Source organism: Lepidothrix coronata, unplaced genomic scaffold (assembly GCF_001604755.1).
Source record: "Lepidothrix coronata isolate B3197 unplaced genomic scaffold, Lepidothrix_coronata-1.0 Scaffold1, whole genome shotgun sequence".
Lineage (NCBI taxonomy): Eukaryota > Metazoa > Chordata > Aves > Passeriformes > Pipridae > Lepidothrix > Lepidothrix coronata.
Window position 1 is genome coordinate 12,879,327 of NW_016690181.1, and position 14,063 is coordinate 12,893,389.

The 14,063-nt window shown below is 39.0% G+C and overlaps 1 protein-coding gene across 2 annotated transcripts in view; it reads left to right on the plus strand.

Moving 5' to 3' along the window:
• KCNQ1 (potassium voltage-gated channel subfamily Q member 1) overlaps positions 1-14,063 on the plus strand; it is a 342,106-nt gene that overhangs the window by 237,967 nt on the left and 90,076 nt on the right. The gene's annotated exons all lie outside the window — the stretch shown is intronic.

Below are 14,063 nucleotides of genomic sequence, written 5' to 3' on the forward strand. Positions count from 1 at the left end.
AACTGAGCACCCTGATCTGTATTGATTCACTTGTGACATACCCGCTCCTTATGCATTTCTCCTCAAATACTTCAGATAAACTTAAATGAGAGTACTTAGAACTGTACTTCATTCTACTGGAAATAATGGCATTTCAAAGGAAATGGGTTCCTTTTGGTATATAGGGGGACACATAGAAAGGGTGAAGTAGAATATAGGAAGGTACAGTGCATTTAGCACAAAGAAGAATCACTGTGCAGTGCTCCCTCGGATCTGTGGTTAGTATGTGTTCTTACACATGGAAGCCCTTTCCAGAAAGTTTGCACTACATTTATTTATTTTCTCTCCATAATGTCAACTAAAAGTGTGGAACACTAGAAAATGTCTTGTGACTTGTGACAGAGAGCGATGACTTTTCAGTTTGAACAAATAATTCTCAAATGACAGCTAAAGCTGCTTCTCAGTGCTATTTGTAAAATCTCCAGTGAGCCTGGGAAAGCTTTGGTGTTGTACTGGCTCAGAGATAAGCTGTTTGGGGGTTATTAATTACTCTTTTTTACATCCCTACAAATAAGTACACCGTGAATTTATAGTGACTGTTGTTTTATGTCTTTTAATGGGACTGTAAAACACTCCCTGTATAATTTTAGTATAGCCGGGTTAAATTTTAGCCTTGTTTTAAGTAACAGACCCTTCTTTCTTTGCAGTTGCATGAGGTCGTCTGTGGTTTCAGAGCTGTATGTTATCTGCCCTATACAGCTAGTCCTATCTGCAGGAATTTTATCTGAAAGTAGCTGAAAGGCTAAAAATAGAGAATTTCGGTTGGACTCAGCAAACAGTGGTTAATATAAAAACACACTGGCAATACTGAAATCACATTTTTGCTCCAGCTGTAGATGGTGGCCAAAGCTAATTTTTTCGTATTTTTACTCTCAGAGATTGGCCTTCTCTTTCCCATAAAATACATGGTACATGGTCTGCTTTCAACATACAATTAAATCCTTCCTGAGCTGAGCACTATAGAAAGAATATCTATATCAGCTGTTTTTCAAGGTGACTAAATATTTTAAACAGTTTCATCCCATTTGGTTTCTGAATTAGTTTTCAGTCTTGGATTTCAGAAGGAGAGATTTGAAGTGCTCCAGGCTACTGTAAGCATCTAACCACCTCTTGTACATTTGAAAAATCTCCTTTTTGTCAGAGGAGGCATATGTACAGCTGGCAGTACAGAGGAGTGGCACATGAAAGGGACATTTTAAAATAAAATGCTTAAACAGCAGTGTATTGACAGGAATTATAATCCTTTACGGTACGAATCTGACCTTTCAGGTATTGAAACCAGCAAAAAGTTGTGTTTTCTTCTTTAACTTTAGGAACATGTTCATTTGAGGTAGAGAGTTCTGTAGTCTGTTCATCTTGTGCACTGAGAGAAACTTTGACCTTGTGATATATGCAGTTTGTGATCATGAATCTAAAGATTGTTTCCTAATACACAAAAGCCAAAGGGATGAATCACTCTTGCAGGAGCCTTCCTGCAGATTCCTTTCCATTAAGTTTTGCAATTTTGGCAAGACACTGAAAAGGTGGTTTTGTGAATGTAACTAGAAACTGCACAGCCTGATGGGCCTTCGTGAGAAGAAATCACGATCCAACATGTAATCACGGCATATTTTGACTTTGCCACTGTTCTCTGTTGCTTGCAAAGCTGAGGGTAGCAAAGGCTGTGTTCTCCTCGAGGTGTATTGCCGTGGCTGAGTGCAGGCAGCTGCAGCCCCCGCCGTGCCCACAGCCCGATCTGTCGGGACACCAGCCAGCTGTGGTCCAGCAGGCATGTAAAGGCAGTAGTGCAGTGCCCAGGCTGAGCTCATAAACCCTGCCAAATACCCATGGTCCAAGTGTGTGCGTGTAGATACATTGATCCAGCCCCTCAGAGAATGTTGTTGAGCAGGATTACGGCAGCAGATCAATTTATTTGCGGTGACCAGCCTTCTCTTTTTGTCCTGAAACATCTGTGAATGACTATTCAGCCTACCCTCAAGGAACCTGGCCACAGCTGGCTTGCTACCAAGCTCAAAATCAAAAACAGTTTTTCCAGATGGGCCCAGCTGTGTGTGCACAGTGCTCTTCATCCTCACACAGCACTCTTCATCCTCACACCGCAAGCACTGCCTGCCAAGGGCTTAATGCTGGGTGTGCCCAGCAGCTCCAGCCAGGAGCAAGCCCACAGCGCGCTTGGGAAATTCTGTGTCCTACATCTCCTATTTTCTTTTCACTGCACTAATTTTAACTTGGCTATAAATTACTGTAATGCTAGCTTTTTAATTTTTAAATTAATCTGTTCTTTTTTGCCAACCATTAATTTAGCTATAGCAGGCGCAGCGTACACTTTTCAGGTAATCAGCCAGGCTTGTTGCTTGGCTGCCCTAAAGAAATTCGGTCTTAAATATGGGCACTGCACAAAATCATCTAGAATATGCAGTGAAGGCTAAAAGTGGCAGTTCTTAGACTCTCTCTGTTGTGCCTACACACCAGACTGCCCCAGATGTCGGTAGGTCCTGCCTACAGACCTCCCAGAGTAGAATAACAGAACCCAGATTTACAAAAAAATGTTAAAAACCATTCTGAGCAATAGACATTATGCTCTTTCTGTTGTTTTAAAAATAGGACTTAACTTTCTGCAATGGTTTGAACACTTTAAAGTGTGCCTTTCAAGAATAGTTATAGCAATCCAAAGCAATTTTCTGGGCATCCCTTCTAAATACTCAGAAATATTCCTCTATCTGACAGTAAGTACAGTCTTAGTATCAGTATTGCCAAGATCGTAACAAAAATCTTTCAATAGTCTTTTTCAGTTACATGGAACATTAGGAGTAGATGCTATCTGTTGCTAAACTTTAACTTGTAGAGATTTGAATGTAGAGTTCTATATGTAGAAAAGGTATGTGGTAGTGAGACATGTGACACCTTTTAATGTGAATCCAACAATTCTGCAAGATGGTACTGATTCCAAGCATATGCACATTTTGCATGCTTACAGCTGAGAAGTTGAATCCTTGTATTCTGACTATTACTAACCCAGAGAGTTAGTGCTCCTGGCACTTTTTCAGGTTTACTTGAAAAGCAGATAGCACCACTTTTAAAATCAATTAAAAACAAATCTGCCACATAAAAACCTCTACACTAAAATAGATGCTGCTGTGCTGCTTGAGTTGCCTACTGGAAATCTGAACTGATCTTGGAAACCAAAACCTTTTGAGTTCTGGTTATGCTGATTTGGTTTTCTGTCTTCCATCTACAGTGTCTTTGATTGATTGTTAAACATATAGAGGCCATGTGCAGTAAAATTCTAAGGATATGATATATATTTGATACGTTTTTCCCTGTGAGTGCTGAGTATGGAACTTTTAAAGATAAATAAGTGCAAAGGCTTTGTTTGAGGTAGCTTTCAAAAAATGGTGGTGACTTCATGTTACAACATTTATGTATGTGGTATGACATTTTCTTCTAGCTAAATAATTTTCTGGAATTGTTTCACCAGAGTATTGTTTCTATCTGTACATGTATTAGAAACTAGTTTGGCTGGAACAATGTTGACAGCTCAGATGAACAGAATGACCATTGATAAGGCTGGGTCTAGTTTCTGATTTTATTCCTGCTCTTTTCCACTTTCTAATCAGCTAACAGCTCCCCATTGCAAAAGGTTTCATATCTAACACTTCTCTTGTTGATTTGCTCAAAAATACATGAACTTGAGTTATATATTGCAGAGGGATTTCCCTGTAATAGTAATAAACTTCCTATTTTATTGTATCATAAGTTAAATTGTGATAATTCCATTTCTAATAATGAACTCAAGCTCATCCAAAGCAGAAAGGTTTAGGACATGCTGCAGAGACCATTAAAGGTGGTAGGTCTTTCCTTTGACCTGACCTTATGGTAGTCTTGAGGAGCCAACATTTCAATTTTCAAAAATACATGGTTTCATGTTGACAGCTTGTTCACCTCAAAGAATTCTTCATGTGTGGCCAGTTTTCCAATTTTGTGTGAACAAAAACAACTGCATAATCTAACATAGGATCGTACCGTGGTGTGTTTTTTCCTCTATTTTGCTGGCATTCTGTAGCCTGGTAACAGTTACTGTGCTTCCTAGGGTAGAATAGCAATTAGTGCAAACTTCAAAGAAGGCCTTGACTGATTATGCCCTTCTTGCACATCAGTAAGCAATAGACAGAAACATTTTGGCTTTATTTTGAATTGAATAGAAATGCTGAAATAGTGATGGCAAAAGACTGACAAACAACCTGACTTTCTGATCAGTGCTGGAAAGCGAGGTTAGAAACATGAATCATCAGTTGGAGAGGTGGCTTCAGGAAGTGTCTGTCATGGAAATATTCAGCACTTTCCAGGCTGAACATGCACTAGGCAGTTCAGGTATTGAATATTGGCAGCTTCTGCAATAGGTGTGTGAGGATTTGCTTTCCAGATACCAAGAAGCAGAACTAAAAGCTGTGGGTTTGGCTGGAAATTTTAAAAGAAACGTGAAATCATTAAAAATCAAAAGAAACACCATCAAGCCGTTACTCATCTTGTATGTAGTTCTTGCAATAATGCAGAAGTAATAACTTGTGGATGTGGAGGAATATTGAGGCATATGGAAGATTAAGTATCCCTATTAATTTAACCCTTAGTCTTTTTCCAGATGCTGAAGTACAAGCATACGGAAGCAATTTCAGTGCTGAACTTTGTGATGGAGGATGCCCATTTTCTGTAAATTGGACTATAACTAAGCACATCCTTGAACAATCTGGATCATTAGGCAGCCTTACAGTTTTCCTAGCTTTTCTCTCACCTATCGGAAAGTATTTCAGTAGATAAACCACAAAAAAACTACAGATTTCCATTTCCAGTATCTTATTCTTCCCATCTTGCCAGCTACAGTAAAATAAAATTATCAGGCATATATGGTAAAAAATGGAAACAAAAAAAAATTACTTGTTGTATTCACTGCTGCCAGAAGCTTCGGTAGCCAGAATAGAAACAAACTGAGAGAGAGATTAGGCGAAGTCATGGAGAAGGGCTCACTTGAGGATTATTAAACAGGATGTCTGTATGTAAACTCCAGTTTAGCAAGTACTTTAAACAGTAGTCAGCGATGAGTTGGTAAGAAAAAAAAGGGAAACCATGATTTTATGTATATGTACTTTCTTACACTCCAGGTTTTTTTAAGACTATCCTACAAGCCTTGCACTAGAAACAAGGTAATTGGGGCAGAGAAACTTCTGTCTTGTTCAATGTAGCCCTTTTTTGCTAGGCTGTATACACAGCTGCTTGCTACTGGATTCGGTCACACAACCTCACAGAACATTACTGTGCAGTGCCTTAACTCTGATCTGTTTACAAAGGCCATGTGAGCAGACCCTTGCCTGTCTAGGGGACATTCACGTGAGTGTTTGCAGAGCCATACCTTGAAGGCTGTAAGATCTTTGGAGTAGCCTTCACTTGCTTCACATCCATTTGTTAGCTCTAACTTTATCTGTTTAAAGATCTTTAGATCCGTTCGCAGCACAATGTAAAACAATCAAATTATGCATTAATTTTGAAATGGCTTGATATGAACTGTGTTAAGTGCTATGTATAACCTGTAGGATAGTATGTAGGTGCAGTAGCTTGGGTATAGTTACAGACATGGCTTACAGAGCAGTGTTACAAGTTATTGTGGTGTTTTGTGGTCTGTTTCCAAAGTGTCAGCTCTCAGATCAGAGTAAATGTGATTATATTAAAAAAAAAAATTCAGCATTGAACATAAATAGCCACAGATGGTGAGAATACTGCAGCTCATTAGCTTATTTGCAGGAAATGAGAGTATACACTTGCTCAACACTGATAAATGAAGTTAAGCAAGACAAAATATTATCTTTATTCTCGAGAAAACTGACTGAAGGTAGATCAAGCTAGCACACAGTGGCTATAGTAGTATTCAAAAGTGACGACTGATTAAACTCTGGTTGCTTCTTTGCATGCAGTCCTCTGTGATACTGCTCTACAGATTTTATGAAGAGAAAAAAAGGCATACACCTAAAGAGAAGAATTCCCGTTTAAGTGAGTTGTGATGAATTTTACTGCAGATTTCTAGTGCTTCTGGATGCAGACAGTAGTTGGGAAGCCTAATGCTGAGGACAGAGTGTAAACTTTTATGAATACAAAGTGTTACACATATATATATATATATTTTGAATACAATGGCAGTGGTGGCATGCTTGTGATCTGCACAGCTGTCTACTTCCTTATTAAGAGCAGAAATTCCAGAGGAATTTTAGGTAACAAACAATATACCCTGTAAAATCTAGGATTTTTTTCAGGGGGTGGGGGGGAATGGAGGAGTGAAATAATGCCTTACCAGTTAATAATCTTTTAAACAATCTTCAGATTAGTTGCTGGTTTGGGAATCTGCTGGTGGTGTTTATATTTGAGTAGGTATGCAAGTGGATGTAAGGTCTGCAAATGGAGATGACTCGATCTTTTATCAAACCACATAAAGCCTGTTTTGTCTGGCATTCAAAGATAAACCCAAGCAAGATTTGAAATGTAGCCTCCATCATTCTTGTGCAGAGACTGTTTACATTTGATGTGGAATGGAGATGCATGGTGAATATGCCGAGAGAGAATGTGGAACAGTTGTATGGACTAAATAGCCTGTAGAGCTGATCAGAGAAAAAGCATTTAAGTGAACAACACATGTGCACAGTATGCTACACAGAAGACTTTTATTTGTCTTTCCTATAGGTTAAAAAATAGACATGACCATATGATCATCTCTGAATTTTTTTGAGGAGGGGGGGTGTGTTGCAGATAAGTGACCAAAAAATAGTCTAATATAAATGGCAAATACTGGTTTTGATACACTAGGATGAACCTTTATTGAAGTTACATGTATCAAAGTTGGAAATGTTCCTTGTCAAAGATGTGTTTTTAGAGTGATCTCGTTGGAATTAAAATACTTTATTTTCATTTGCAGTCGAGTATCAGAGAGGAGAAGTGCATGGAGCTGAAAGGTCTCTATTCAGGCTGCAGTCTTTTCAGAGTTAGAATCTATTCAGTTCTTGGAAAAGATTCAGAGTAAAGGAAGGTATACTCCCTTTCTTACACAATGTCCATACCTTCTGACATTCTATCTGCTCCTCTTGTTCCCCCATCCCTCCCCATCCTCAACTAAAAATTGCAAACCAGAAATGGTCCAGTACTACTTAGATTGCAGGAAGAGAAATAGGAGAAGGATCCTTTGCTGTCTGACTCCTACTTAGAGCTGTGGGAGACAGAGGGAAGATAAGAAGGAAAATAGCCAGTCAATGAAAGTAAAATATGATCACCTGGTTCAAAATATGCCTACCACTTCTAGAGCTCAGGAAACCAAGATGGCAAGTATAGTTTTCTCACATCCTTCTCTGTTCCTGCATCCTACCCACTGGGGTTGCCACAAAACTACAATTCACCTTTCAACACAAAAATTAAGACTTGCCTGACTTTGATTACAACTTTTTACGTGTCTTTAAAATATCCCACTGTTTCAGCAGTTAGCATGGGACTGTGAACCCATGTCACAGGTTCTCTTTCTGTCCCAAACTAACTGATGCTACACATGGTAGCTCCATCCAGCACTGGCACTGTGTGATTGACCTGGTATGTCACGGGCATCATACTCTGATTAGCTGCCTCCCTTTAGATGGACTTTTGCGGTAGCTTTGTTATTTTCATCATAGCATGAAAACTCCTGCTCTGACAGGTTAAACACACAAAATAGAGAAGAGAGAAAGAAAAATATTTTTTCCCTCTTTGACAGCTAAGGTGCAGGAAGCTACTTGCCTGAGGTATCACAGTGGCATCTGTGGCACAGACAGGAATTTAACTTAAGCCTTATCTGGGACTTAACCACAAATCAGCATTCCTTTTTGTTATTCTGTTTAAACACCCCTCTAGTTTTGAATAGTTATATTGGCCAGTGCAGGGTTCAACATAATCATAGCCCATTAATACTAAAACCATCCAGTACTTGAGAACAGCATATATAAACACATAAACCACACCAACCCAGCCAATATAAATGTACTGGAACTATTTTAGACAGTACAATTTAAATCATCTAGAAATTAATCTACTAGCATCATTTTGTAGCCCAGGAGTCTAGGGGTGGAGAGGACTGAACTTGCTTACATGACACAGAAACTGTCCTACATGTAGATAATTATGCATGTAATACTGAAAGCTAAACAAATTATATTAAATGCTGTATCTGCACAGTCAGGCAGAGAAAAATATTCAAGTGAGTTCAAATATTCATGTAAGTTTCTATTTTAAAAGTCTTGGATCCAACATTGCTCGCCATTGACCCTTCTGTGACATCTGTTAATCTTGGGTTTATTTCAATTTCTTTCTCTCTCTTTTTTAAACAGATGACTCCACTTAAATCAACACTTGGTTTCCATTAGACAGATAGAAGGTGATTCACTCAGTAACATGTGCATCTTTATCTAGTTAAGTCCTAATGGCCTTAATATATCAAGTAAGCTGGTGTGATTAACAGCACTAAAGGCTTTGTCAGACATTTCACCTAATAAATACTGCCCTTTGTCCCGCCATAGGAAAAGAGTGAACAAATACGTTCTGTTAAACTGAAAAAGTGTACGGCCCTGCAAGTATTCTAAAATTATCCCTATAAAAATATATGTTGACAATAGAAGTTACATCTACATCTCTGTCTGTGTTTGTACATGTCTGCCAATCCCAGCATGCATTGGCTCTTTGCCCTGCCTGGGTTGTCCTTTTTCTGCTTTACCAGTTTGTGATCCAGCCACCATTTGGGTATGATTTTCCTCCTGTTCACTTGTGCTTTGTGAGGATTCTTTTGACAGTTCTTTGTCTCTGGTTGTCATAGCTTATGTCTCCTGGGGAAGTTGGATATGTGAGCATTAGTTGTGCCACTCTACTTAATGTTAGCAACAGAGACATCTGACTTGGCTTGACTATCATGTAAAATAATCCTGCCAAATGAGGCAGTCAAAACAAAAACCCCAAGAGTAAAATATATTCAAAATGTTAACTTGAATGGAGACGGTGTCCTTGCTTGATCATAGCTGAAGTTGTCTGGAAGCTTTCCAGTGTTGCCACCAGTGTCTATGATTGCATACCGTGATCATCAAGGTACTGAAGGAAGCCTTTATTCTGCTACTCCCAAGTTTCTAGAGAGTTTCAACCAGAGGTGTTTTACAGGAGAACACCTTAGAAAGAAAATGGGCAAGGGTAATTTTTGCTTGTTCTCACAAAATGACTGGCTGAGCCATAATCTTCTACCTCTGTGTTTGCTTAACGTTAGATAAAGGAGTTTTGGCCAAGCTGTGAGATCGACCAACTGGTCACACAGAGCTGTCACCATAATCTCTCAGCAGAAACTTGGTAGCAGAAGTGACTTGAAAGTAACATGGTGCTTTCTCACTGATGCAAAGGAGTTGTGGTTTCTGCTACAGCACACACTTCATACTCTTCTGTAAAACACAATACCCTGCAGGCACATTAGCCTAGGGCCCAGAGATCCAACTAGCAGCATTTGGGTGGCACTACATCCACTCATGACATATTGGCTTTGCATGATGCTTTGCAAAGGTCCAGCTGTTTCTGTATTTAGCACTGGTCCAGCTGTCTTTGCAGCACACTTTGGACTTGACACAATGCTCATAATGAATGGGTCATTCAGAGGCTGCTCCAAGATGGAGGTTGACAAAGCTGATTTTGAATCCAAGACTTCTGAATCTCTGCGCAAAGGAATTTAGGAATCTCACGGCAGCTAGAAAAAAAGGTAGTGGAAAGTAACTTCCTTTGCACAGAGAAAGGGGAGGAGGAGGAGGATCAGTTAGTGGTGCTACATTTGAGAATGAAAAGGACACTGGTTCCTACAAACAAAGTCACCTTCGTTTTGTTTTCTGTGCACTGGCTGTACAATTTCAGTGAAAAAAACAGTTAAAGAGCATTATACCAGACCTGAAAAAAAAAGAGACCTTTTTATGTTGTTGGTTTGGAGTGGGTTTTTTGGTCATGAGTAGTCATGGATAAATCCAGAATCATGGGTAGTTGTGGTAAATCCAGAGGGCCCAACTTGATGCATGTATTTTTATGCCAAGTCCAAGCAAATAGTTTCCTTTTTTCTCCTATTTTTGTTCTTATTCAGTCGTGAGATGGCTGCTGTAATAAAGAACTCACCAAGTGTAGTGCTTCACTGATTTTGATGGCTACAGGATTGGCATTCTTTCTTGCCACTGCTGGTGGAAGGGCTGTGAGGGGAAAGTAGGAAAATGACAGCCTTTAGACCTTCAGTATTGTACTGCATATCCGAAGGTATAAATAAATTAGGATACAAACAAATTCATTAGATAGACTGCTACATTTATATTATTATTTATATATACATTTATATTATTTATTTATATACTGCTACATTTATATTATTATTTAAAGGGCTACATGTTAGAGGAGTGGGAATTATACTGTGAAACAAAGCCATAAAAACAACTGACCTAAATTCTGATGTTCTGGTGCTGTGAATTTCCCCATCTGTACCCTCCCCACACCTGGCTTTAGAGAGGCTTGTGCTGATTAATAACTGCGAAGCAAAGAAGTGCTAAACTCGTAAGTGCAGCAGAAAAACTTGGGGGAAAAAAATAATTTTTCTGCCTTCAGAGGAACAGAGGTGCACTCAGGGAGTTGAAGTCTTTGGGATCTATGGCCTCTTTGCAGTGCAGAATTAACCTCAAGTGAATTTTTCTCTCCATCTGCCCTGTATTTCCCCCAGCTTCGATCTGTATCATAACCTTGAATAGGCACCTTCAATCTTCTCGGCTTCAACTCCTGAGTAAAACTGAGCGTGCTCATCTAGGCTGTAAGCTCTTAGAGCTCCAGCCTTGTTATGTGTTTAGATGGAACTTTTCTGATTTTAAGTGATGCTGGGATTTGGATATTATCAATGACAAACAGTAAAACAGAATTCTAGACCAGAAGATTTGTGTGTTATAGATGCCTAGGCTTTTAAACATAAAATAAAACCTATGTAAATGCAGCAATAACAAAACATATGTATTTGCAATGCTAGATAAATAACTACTAGATAGATAGTAGAACTCCAAAAAAACACTGAAGAACTTCAGAAATTGTCATAGAAAAATGTGGATTCATCCATTTTTGTAGTAGGATTGTAGGGTTCAGAGGGAGGGAAGAAACCAGTTACCAAGGTGAATTATTAGAGGTGAATTGAGTTAAATGTAAGTCCAGAAGAATATAATTGCTACATATACAGTACTATTTCAAAAATTTTGTGTGATGTTTTGACCACAGTTTCTCCTGGAGGAAGTTATTGCTAACCTCGGGAAAGGCAGGCATGTTAACTTTAAACTGAGATTCCTTCTGGTAAAAAACTCTTACAAGTCTGTTATTAATTCACAATAAAAGTGAGTATTTTAAGGAATTTAGATGACTTCTTTAATGACATGTAAGTATTTCTTCAGAGTAGAGTGATGTCTGCAGAGTACATACTGATCACACTCAGAAATGCTTTCTTTTTAGGACATATGTGGAAAAGCATAGGAACAGTACCAATATTTTAGTAGGCAAAGCATCCAGGAAGGCCCTGGAAGAATATGGTAACATCAGTTTAAGAGAAAACTAGATATCTTTTTTAAATAATCTAAGGAAGTTAACACAAATTAGGTATGGTGGTAGAAAGGTAAGGTCAGAGACTAGTTTAATTAGAGATTTAATTAAGGATGAAATTGTATTAGCTCATCTGGCAATTATCAGGCAATAACTGATGGAATGGTGATCTGCTGTCCTTCATCAGCCTCACATAAGGCTGAGGGAGCTGGGGCCAGAGTGTGTCTCCTTGGTGTGCTAGTAAGTACATGTATTGAACCCTGTGACATCTATGAACTTGCAGCAGCTTGAACCTTGAGTCTAACATGGATCCAAGAGCAGCAGGAGGGCATTGTAAAAAAAAAAGCCAAAACCAACGAGTGGTGCCAACAAATAAAAATTCCTTTCCAGTTTCAAAAAAAAATTGTCTGGGGAAGTGTCAGAGCACATCCAAGATCTCCTTGGGTGTTGTCCTGATTCTCAGCGATGCGGAAGGTAGAAGGTACCGTAGGAAGCATTTGAGAGGGCTCTCTCTGGCAGGGCAATGCATATGCATGTACATACAGACTCCTGTTTACCTCTAGCAAGCCTTGAGCTCAGAGCATTGTAAGCTTTTCTCCCCATTTTATACCCAAAAGAAGCAGAAGTCTTTTTACAGTGCGAAACCCCATTTTCTTCTCCTTTACGGTAGAAAATCCCCCTCTGCATTGAAACTGAGAAATTTGCACTCCGTATTAAATAATAATGGGGTTTATTGTAAAAGACTCGGTTTATTTCCGCCCTCCTCCTAAGCTTTCTTTCATTTCACCATAGGTTTGTTTTGTGCTGAAATGAAGCTGCGAGATACACATTGAACAGAAATCAAAGTGGTGCTTTCATCACGGTCCTAAAGCTAATCACTTGGCTTGCTGCTACAGGCATCTGCAGGCACCTTGTGCTGTGGTACAGTAGTGTTATGGCTTTGGAGGCCCAACTATTTTAAATCATAATAGTGACACAGTATGCATACACTCTTTCAAAGAGCCTGGGCAAGCCACGCTGAGTTGATTTTCTTGGCACACTGTGTACCTATAATTTTGTCTTATGTTTTGTAATGTCGGTATCTGGGCATAGAATCAAAAAGCTCCAAAGACCTTTTTTTAAAAAGAAAAACACAACAACAAACACATTCCTTGTTTTTAGATTGATAATATTCCTTCTAACAGCTATAGATGTTTAAGAACAAAGGAATTTATCAGGGGAAAAAAAGGAAAAAGAAACTTTATGATTATGGGGAATGTTTTGAAGTTTTTTTTGCGAGACTGTGTTAGTGATTTGTTAGTGATTTTTTTAGTTTTGTTAGTGTTTTTTTAGTGATTTTTTTTCCACCATGATTTTGGTTCTCTGCAAGTATGCTTGAGTGACTGGGTTACTCAGGACAGTGAGAAATAAGTGATAACCTTCCATGAAACACCTGAAAAGCCATGGATGTGCTGTGATGAGATGACTTAGTCTAAAATAATTGTCTGACAACCACAGTTTATTCTGTGTTGATTTCCATTTTTTGTGCTGCTTAAGAAAGTAAAGTCATGATAGGAGGATCTAGTTCTGTTACTCCCAATTTTATCTCCCAATAGCCTGGTTTTCAGAGGTGATGGCAGACACTGTGGGTGCTCAGCATCACTTAAAAGTTAACCCCTACCTTTTCTCTGGGAAGGAATCTAATGCTGTATTGCCCGTACATGATTGGAGAGTGAGGTTTTCACAGTGAGGACACTGAGCATCTGAAAAGCTAATCTCTATGAAAACAGGAAGAGTAGAGTTCAACAAGGTTCTCAAACAATCTATAATTTGGGATACTGGGGTAATTAACCTCATGATAATAGCATGAAATGGTTGAACATGGATAGCTGCATTGGGCTCCCTTAATGTACAAACAGAAGACCCAACTTCGATTGGAAAGTAACTAAGGGGACCTTTTCTGTTTCTGTTTTCTATTTATTGTATGAAACTGGTAAATGCTATCTCAGGGATGAGGCTGAGGAAGAAGATATCTCCTGCTAATATGCTTTGCTTTTCCTATGTAGGAAAAGCCTGAATACAAAGTTAAAAAGAGAGTGAGTGAGCTTTTATTGGTGCTTTTTTTTCCCCCTCAGAAATCCATCATGGTAGTATTGGAGTATTACAAATGAGAGCTTTTTGTGCATGCCTTTTTTTGGCCATCCCTAGCTATTTTCTGTGCATTGATAATCGACTACTGTTAAACATAATATTGAAAGATTGCTGTGATCAGAAGTTTCCATATTTTCTCATTGATTTTTTTGTTTCTCAACTCTGAGAAAAAGGCTTTTCTCTACCACGGGGGCCTCTGGTGGTCTAGTGGTTAGGGTGCAGGACTCTCACCGCTGCGACCCGGGTTCGATTCCCAGCCCCCC